The following is a 7,225-nucleotide window of genomic DNA, read 5'->3' as shown; positions in this document are numbered from 1 at the left end:
TAACATTGATATAAAGCTTACAGTTTATATTCCATTTTTTTCATATTTCACAAAAGTGTTCTTTTGAGCCTTTCTCCTCCCTTATTAGATAAAATGAAGGATTGTGTACTGCATTTACGTGTCATTGTCACTTTAGTCACCTTTTTTAAATTATGGGAAATATATACAAAAACTTTCCCATCTCAACCACTCCTAAGCATACAATCACACTCACAAAATTGGGTCAACCTCACCAACTTCTAGTACCAAAACTTCGACATCTCCCCAAACAGAAACCACATACTCACTATGCATTAACTCCCCATACCTCCTGCCCAACCCCCCGTCACTGTATTTTAATAGCTGTCTCTGTGAGCTTGTATATTTTCTTCCTGTAGGAAGTATGAACTAAAAACACAACAGTACTGGCATTTATGTTTACCAATGCCATTACCCTCACTGCAGATCTTCAGTTCTTCACAATGTGACCTCTTGTCTAACGCCTTTTCCTTTCAACCTGAAGAACTCTCTTTAGATCTCCTGTAGGTCCTGTCCAGTGGTGAAGAACTCCCCCAGCTGTTTATGTGGGAGTGTCTTTATCTCCCCCCTCATTTCTGAAAGACAGATTTGCTAGAATTCTTGGTTGGCAATTTTTTGCCTTCCGAACTTTAGATATGCCACCCCACTGCCTTCTTGCCTCCATGGTTTGGTTGGGGGTCTCCCTGGGTCTTTTCTGTACATGCCTTCTAAGGGCTTGCATGTTGGGCCCTAGGAATCCTCCTATTTATGTGCATACAAGTGTCCCCTCTTCCCTGGGAAACCATTTCCTTGTAGTTCTGGGCCCTGCACTGTGTCCAGCAATCCCGCATCTCAGGCAACACAACTTGAGTGCTCTCCCACAGCATCTTTAGGAGAGCTCTGTGAGCCGCCTTCCATATTCAGGGCAGGTTCTGCGATGGCAAGTCCTTCAGGCCACCACCAGGCAGGGCCAGAAGGGCAAGCGCCCAGTGTGTGCTGAGGATTACGCTGCTGTGTCTGGAACCGGACCAGGGATCCGCACTGGGAGTGAGGGCTGGATCTGCCCCACGCTGGTGAGGGATGGAGGAGGCACCAGCCAGGTTGTCACAAGGGCCTACTGCTTTTAAGTAGCCTTTTTCTGAATTTGTTGCTTGCCTGTTCGTGCAATTCTTTAACTGTTTTCTGGAGCTTTGAGAAAGCTGCTTCTGCCAGTTCTTGCCATTTGTTCAAAGCCTCTGTGAAAGGAAGGATCGTATCGTGATCAGTGTGGGGCCCTTCCCCTCATATACCCTCTCTTGTATTCACAGAAGATCCAGGTTTCTGGGTTGTCCTGTTGAAAACCATCCTTTTTGCATCCCTGCTGCTCTACTTCCCTGTGAGTCTGTGGCCAAATGTCTACTTCCCAGAATACCTTACAGCCCCAAACTGGCATCCTTCAAGCTCTCCGAAACTCTCCTCCTCTCTGCCCTCTTGGGGGGATTCTGAGACCCTGAATTCCCAATACTCATAGCCATGAATGGCAGGTTGCTCTAGTGAGCTCTGGAACCAAAGAGCCCTGAGCTTAAAACATCTCTATGACTCACTGTGTAACCTTTGACCAAGTACCAACCCTCTCTAATGCTTAAGCTCCTCCTCTGCAGAATGGAGATGACGATGCTTCTATTTCAGGACTGTTAGGATAATCAGCAATAACGTGCCGGCATAAGGCCTAGCACACAGTGGGAGCACGGTGGGGAGCAGCTGGGTTTGTTCCCGCTCTTTCTCCCCAGGTCTTCATCCTGTACTTCAAGCCCAGTGTGTTCCACTGCACTGCTCTCCATTGTGTCCCACTAATTGATTTTTGAATGTTAAACCAATCTTACATTCTTGGGATAAACCTTAGTTTGTGAAGTATTATCCCTTTTACAAATTGCTGGATTTGATTTGCTAATATTTTGTTAAGAATTTTTTATCTATATTCACAAAGGATCTGTCTGCAATTTTCTTTTCTTATAATAGGCTTGTCTGCTTTTGGTGTCCATGTAAGCCTGGCCTAATTAAGTTGCGAAGGGTTCCCTCCTCCTCTATTTTGTGAAAGAAGTTGCGTGGGATTGGTGTAATTTCTTCCCCAAACGTTTGATAGAATTCTCCAGTGAAGTTTGCTTTGTGGAAAAGTTTTAAATTATGAATTCAATGTCTCTAACAGCTATACACTATTCAGATTTTCGTTCTTGTTGTGTCAGTTTTGATAAAATGCATTTTATCCAAGCTGTCAAATTAACTCTCATAAAACTGTTGGTAATAACCTCTTATTATTGTAATGGCTGTCATATCTGTCATGATAACCCCTCCTTCCAGAGTTCCTGAGCCACAAAATTGAGGGAAAAATAAAATTATTGTTTTAAGCCCCTAGGTTTGGGAGTGGTATTTGATGCAGCAATACAAAAACATACTCCTTCTGTTATGACTTCTTTAATATTTCGAGATCAGAGGCCAGTAACCTGCAGCTTGTCCTTTGTATGGCTCTCAAGCCAAGAATGGTTTTCACACTTTAAAGGGTTGTGAGGGAGAAGGAAGAGGAGGAGGAAGATAAAGGGAGGAAGAGAAGAAGAAGAAAAAGAAACAAACTGTATGTGGCCCTCAGAACTGAAAACATTTACCATCTGACCTTTTACAGAAAAATTTGCCACCTTTGCTCTATAGCACATTGTCTTGCCTCCATCTCACCATCCATAGCACCTACCCATTAAACATTTTCTTTAATTCTTTCCATATATACAACATTGCACAAGGCACTCTACTACTGGACAAGACACAATATCTGACTTACAAAAATTCGTTGAGTTTCCCTTTAAGAAAGGACTTATGATTCATCTGCAAAGAATACAGTAGCTGACAGCCTTCAGCTTTTAGAGCTTTCTAAATTTGCTGAATCTCTTAAGCCAAGGTCTTGCACTTTCCGGGCAGACTCCAGCCAATGACTAAGCATAGAGGACAGTAGTAGGGCTCAGCCATTTTTGCCCAATGTATGATTCTCCTAAAGGGCTGTCTTTGCTCTGGCAGACTCTTTGTCAGACCTGCATTGCATTCCGAGGTGCTCCCTGCCCAATCCTGCTACTTTTACCTTTTCCTTTGACAGCCAGATCAGTAATAATTTGAAGGCGTTCCCTGCCCAATATTGCTTCTTCCCCCTTTTAACTTTCACAGGTGTTATCCCACGAAAGCTTCCTGCTTTCCTAACTCCATCTCAGCATCTGTTCCCTGGATGACCCAACTGACTAAATGACACATGTATGTAGTGGCAGCAGATGATTAACTGTTAACCTGGTTGTTCGATGGACAGAAGAAGCTGCACCTCTCTAATTCGATACAAAGCTCCTCAGATCTTTACCAGCTCTTCACCACATTTATAACTTCCTAACCTTATGGTTGGCTCCCCCGTCAGTCCAACATTTATTGCATTAAATACCACCACCCTGATGTTTCAGATTCTAACCTTTGCACATACTGCTTCTGATGCCTGGAATGGTTATTTTCCTATTCTGCCTGAGAAATACATAGTCATCCTATGAATTTGTTCCTTTAAAAATCCTTTCTTAAAACCTGAACTTATTTTGTAGCAATTAACAGTAGTGTACCCAATACATTGTTCTATTTATCTTGGGCTTTTTTTTTTTTTTGTATTTCAATCTCTTGTCTCCATGTTTGTCATCCAGAGGAAAATGAATCTTTTGAGGTCTAAGGCCTTGTGTTATTCAACTGTAAATCCTTAGTATCTCTCACATGGAGTAGTTACTCATTGAAAGTTGTATTATTTTAAGAGATAAATAGCCCTTTATTTTTATTATCTTGAAAAAAGCTTTAGGCATTTTTACTGTGCCATATATAATGGGGATTTAAACCCCACTCTCCTCATGTTTATACTTGCAAAAGACTGTGGAAAACAGATACTAAACTTCAAAATGAGATGAAAATATTAACATCAAATTTTTTTCTGCATTATAGCAGTTGTACATTTACATGCAGAAAATACAGGGCTCCCATATACTCATCCACACCGTTTTCCTTATTATTAACATTTTCATTAGTATGGCATTTTTGTTGTAATTTATGATATGACATTATTATAATTATGCTATGAACTTTAGCCCACTGTTTACAAGTAAGGTTCACAGTTCTATTGAGGTTTCTTTTGTAGTAATATATAAATGACTTAAAGTCTCCTGCTTTATTCCTTTTCAAATATATAATGCAATAGCCTTAATTATAGTCACAAAGTTTTGCCTCCATTACCATAATTCATTGCCAAACTTCTCCATCACTCCACACAGAAACTCCCTACCAATTAAACATTAACTCCTTATTCCCTCCTCTTATCCAGCCCCAGGTAACCTTTTTTTAGTTTCTGTCTTTACAAATATGCATATTCTGTTTATTTCATAGAAGTGAGATCATATGGTATTTGTCCTTTTGTGTCTGGCTTATTTCACCCCTGCATATCTTCAAGATTCAATCACGCTGTTGCATGCATCAGAACTTCATTCCTTTTTATGGTGATATAATATTCCATTGTACATATATACCACATAGAATTGGGCTGTGCTTTGTCATCCCTTTTGCCACTCTGTGCCTTCTGACTGGCGTGTTTAATTCATCTATATTCACTGTAATTACTGAAAGGCAAGACTTTCTTCAGCTCTGTTCTCCTTTGTTTCCTACACGTCTTAAAGCCTCTATGTCTCTCTTTTTCTTTATTGCTGCCTTATTTTGTACATAATTGATCTTTTGTGATATAATTGATTTATCTCTTTCTCATTTTCAGTTCTGTATATATTTTAAATACTTTGTTGTAACCCAGGAGTTTGTATATAAGTCTATAACCTAGTAGCTAGAAAAGATACCAGCTTACCTTCAATAACATATGCAAAATCTGCTCCTATTTCCCCATTTCCCCTCTTTATGTTGTTTTTGTCACACAAAACTTCTTTATATTTTGTGTTCCATACATGGAAATATGATTATTTCTTATTCAACTATATTCTAAATCTGATAGGAAATAAAGAGTAGATAACACAGTATTTGCATTTACCCATGTAAATATTTTTACTGGAGATGGTCACTTCTTACTGCTTCAAGCTACAATCTCCTATCCTTTCCTTTCAACCTGAAAAATTATCTTTATCATTTCCTGTAGGACAGGTCTCTTGGTGATGGACTCTCACAGTTTTTGTTTATCTATGAATGTGTTGAACACTCCCCTCATTTTTGAAGGATGTTTTTGATGAATAAAGAATTTTTGGCTGGCAGTTTTTCTCTTTTAGTACCTTAATTATATCATACCACTGTCTTCTTGTCTCCATGGTTTCTGATGAAAAATCACTTGTATGCGAAGAATCACTTTTCTCTTGCTGCTTTCAGAATTTTCTCTTTATCTTTGGCCTTCCACATTTTTATTAGTATATGTCTTGGAGTTGGTCTACTAGGGTTTATCAAATTTGGAGTTCATTGTGCTTCCTGGATACGTATCCTTATGTATTTTGTATTACATGGGAAATATTCAGCCATTCTTTCCTCAGATATATTTTCTGTCCATTTTTCCTTCTCCTTTTTTTCTAAGACACCCATGTTAGTATGTGTCATTCTGTCCTACAGGTCTTCAGGCTGCTCACTTCTTTTCTCTATCTCCATTTTGACTATATGATTTCAGTTATCCTATCTTCTAGTTCACTGATTCTTTCTTCTGCTTGTTCAAATCTTCATTGAATGCCCCTGCTGTCTTTTTAGCTCTATTATTGTGGGTGGTTCAGTGGTCAATGACCATGGCAGAAGGTGTCTGAGCCAGAGTGCTGCTACTGTGTGTCTCTTAACATGTGGGACCAAGCATGTGGCGGAGTCCAGACTGGCAAATCTGTGTTGCCCTCCTATCTCTGTGTGTGTGTTTCCTTTTAATTCAGCAATTGTGGAGTCTTTTTCCAATTTCTGTTATCCCCCAGAGTTTCAAGTGAGTTGATTCTGCCCTTTAACTTAGCTGTTTCTAAGGGGAAACATTCCTGGGAAATCTTACGCAGCCATCTTGATGGCATTACTCTCATTAAGCACACTTAGAATGCAAAAAAAATCTTTGATTTATTCAAACACTTTGATGTTTACTTATAATTTTTAAATTTTAATTTTTGCTTTTAAATTTATCTATTTATTTTTATTTTTTAATGTGCACACATATATTTTTAAATCTTTAAATGTGGATTTGAACACAGCTTTGACACTAAAGATAAATTTTCACACTTTGTAGGTAAACCACCAGATGAGGAAAATTGTGCACTGAGAGACATGACTTGTAACATTTCCAGTGTTCCAAACTGTCCATGTGCAAAAGCAATCCTCTGATTCCAGCTATGAGATAAAACAATGTACAGAGCCTTTTGAGGGAAGGAATAAAACAGCTTTCAAGGTAAACAGTTTGGTACCTAAGCAATAAAAAATCCTAAACACTTCAAAGAAATGCAAAACAGGAAATGTTTCTCCCTTTCTTTCATCATCTCAAGATATCATAAAAATATCTTAAAATGATTTCTCTGTCTCCTCAAGCCCCTTATCTTGGAAAAACTCAATCATTCAAGGCTTAAGGGGTCTAATGAAGTCCTCATGAAGTGACTTATGTATTAAATAGGAGCAATTAGGAAGAAAGCAGAGAGAAAAAATCCCTATTTTATGGTCATTCTAGTTTGGATTAAGGTGCTATTATTCCTTGCTTTTAGACAGATGCCTTTAAAAATGGATTTCTGAATCTCTTGCCCTTCCTTTTATATTCCACTCTGAATTCTAAGCTTCCCATTCTGCTGAGACATCTACAAGAGGCCAGACTCAAACTCTCACCTTCCCAAAAAGCTGATTTTTGGAAAGTATGTCCTCCAGGTAACACAGGCATATTAAATTTTGTGAAGCACTAACCAAACTATCCAAAATGTACAGCAAATCCTCCTGGGAATGTAAAATCACCATTATGGTTTGACTTATACTTAACATTAATATAACTATAAGTCTTCCGAGGTTGGGTCTTTTACCACATTATAGACTCACCTTCTCATCATTGTTTATGAAGATGTAATTCTCAATTGCCACCATATTCTCACTGTATCCAAGAGTTGATAACAAACCACTGATATATCTTCTGAAATGCAGATTTCATTTTGGTAGTATGGTCTTGACATCACAACACAATTCAAGTGCTAAGGATTCCTTAATCCAA

This window comes from Tamandua tetradactyla, chromosome 2, assembly GCF_023851605.1.
Source record: "Tamandua tetradactyla isolate mTamTet1 chromosome 2, mTamTet1.pri, whole genome shotgun sequence".
Taxonomy (NCBI): Eukaryota; Metazoa; Chordata; class Mammalia; order Pilosa; family Myrmecophagidae; genus Tamandua; species Tamandua tetradactyla.
Note: the sequence above shows the minus strand (reverse complement) of the source record.